Source organism: Eulemur rufifrons, chromosome 1 (genome assembly GCF_041146395.1).
Source record: "Eulemur rufifrons isolate Redbay chromosome 1, OSU_ERuf_1, whole genome shotgun sequence".
NCBI classification, from domain to species: domain Eukaryota; kingdom Metazoa; phylum Chordata; class Mammalia; order Primates; family Lemuridae; genus Eulemur; species Eulemur rufifrons.
The window spans coordinates 76,607,089-76,609,286 of record NC_090983.1 but is presented as its reverse complement, the minus strand read 5'-3'; the positions used below and the strand labels follow the sequence as shown (position 1 = coordinate 76,609,286).

Sequence of the window (2,198 nt, the reverse complement as noted above, 5' to 3'; positions counted from 1 at the left end):
ATAATGCTATTCTTATTGTCTTACATGTGCACAAGCACACACACATATGTACATATATATGTAAAGTCATCTCTCCCAGAAAGCTTTCCCAGATACGGCTTCTGTAGCACAGAGGTTTTGAAGGCAGGATACCTAGCCAGAATATGATGTGGTGGTAGAAATAACTTTGTGCTAAATATGCCCTTCTTTTTATTCATTTTTAGAGTGTTTTCTCTTTATCTCATGAAGTATACTTATATTGGCTGTTTTAAAGACTTTCTATGATCATTCTGATTTGTGGGTCATTTTAGAATTTTTTCCTCCTTGCGACTTGGACACATTTTACTTGTTCTTTGTGTGCCACATAATTTTGGATTGTATTCTAGACATTACAAATATTATATACTGCAAACTCTAAGTCATGTTATAATCCTCCAGACATTGTAGATAATTTTGTTTTAGCTATCAATTAACCTAGTTATGTTCTGATTGCAAATTTAGTCCCTTCTTCTCTGAAATATCTCAGTTTGAACCTCAATTCAGTCTTTAATTCTTTAACATGCTGATTTAAATCTGTGCAGGCATTCATAGTTCAGGAGCATTGTGCAACTTGCATAAGTGGTTTAAACCTCAGTTCAGTGCTCAAAGCCTTTGTAACAAACTATAGAAATGATCCCTGAAAGTATAGTCATCTCAAAGCCTTTGTGATATGGGTTCACTACTGTTCTACACATGCATACCTCACAAGTTGAGAATTATGTGTGCTTAAACCCATAATTAACATACCCTCAGCTTTTTTTTTCATGCCTCAGGGATTCACCTACTCCTTAAGGCTCACTGGCTCCCCTTTCCTGCTTATTTTGTCCAAGAAGATTTGTTTCTTTGGAGTTTTAGTTGTCAGTGAAAAGGAAAATGGGGGAAAACTCATCCCCATGTGGATTGCTTCTTTGAAATTTATTTCCCATGCAAAATTCTCATATTTTGGGTTAGTGACTGGTATCCTAAGACAGTTGTGTTTGTTGTTATTGTTTTCTAATTTGTATAGAGCTTTCTGTTAATATCAATGGAATTAATTGATGGGCTGTAGTGGACTTACTTCACCAAATCAGAAATGGAACTCTCCAATGTCACTTTCGATATAAACAACTAGTGCATATAGCATTTGCTTCCAATTGTATATGTTATTTTGAGATTTTAGGAGTTATATCTCATTGTGAACATTACAGAAAAAAAAATCATATTCATCAATCTCATTTGCTGCAAAAATTAGCAACCACAAATAATTTGTCCTATTAAAATTTCTGCTTCTGATGGCTATCTTGTTTCATCTTAATTTTCTATTTCACTATCAAAGGGGCCATTCCACAAAAAAAGAAAGTGATGAGTCCCTCAAAATATCTAGCTTTCATTGTAGGTTAGTAACAATGAGTCTATCTTGTACATTTCAGTGATATTGCATTTGTGAGAAGTGTTATTACTCTAAATGTGACCTAGTTTCTTACTTTTACTGAGAAATGGGCTTTATCTAGATATACCTGATGAGAATTCATTCCTAGATATCTAGATTTATGGAGGCATTCAATCAAAACCACTGAAAAACATAGAAATTATGCATGAGAAAATTTGCCATTCTCAGATACAGATAAAGTAATGATCACAAATAATTTCTAATAGATAGATATCACATTGCTTCCTTTTAATAAAATTTGTGTATTTTACATATGCATATATCTCCAATTCTTGGGGCCATGAAAATCTCAGCTTCTTCTTTGAAGGTTAATTTTAATAAGGCCCTGTGGGTATCTGGCCCTATGTCAATTTGCATGGTTGAATAAATCTTCCTATACACGTCTCTTGATAAACAATTTCAGGGTTTCCCAGTCTGTATAGTCATAATAATTAACCTAAAATTTCTATTGTCACATAATTTCATAGCTAAGAGGACAGGGAAACATCTGGACTCCATCATCTATAAAATAACTCTTCATGTGATGAAATTTCTATTGTTTCCCTCAAACCATTTCTTCTCTAGATTAAGCAATCCCCATTTCTTTCTTCATGGTTGCTATTTTCCAATACTTTTCTCATGTTCATTCTTTCCACTGTTAGATCCCACTTATTGACTGGTGTGAAGCTATCTATTGTTCTGGATTTGTGTAATTCTGGCAAAATTTCAATTTTTCCAATCTGTCCCCACTAACGTTTAGCATATCCTCAAC

The 2,198-nt window shown here is 33.7% G+C and overlaps 1 pseudogene; it reads right to left on the bottom strand.

The window, feature by feature from the left end:
* Positions 1-583: 583 nt before the first annotated feature.
* On the bottom strand, positions 584-671 carry LOC138388218 (small nucleolar RNA U3; annotated as a pseudogene).
* Between the last annotated feature and the right edge of the window lie 1,527 nt (positions 672-2,198).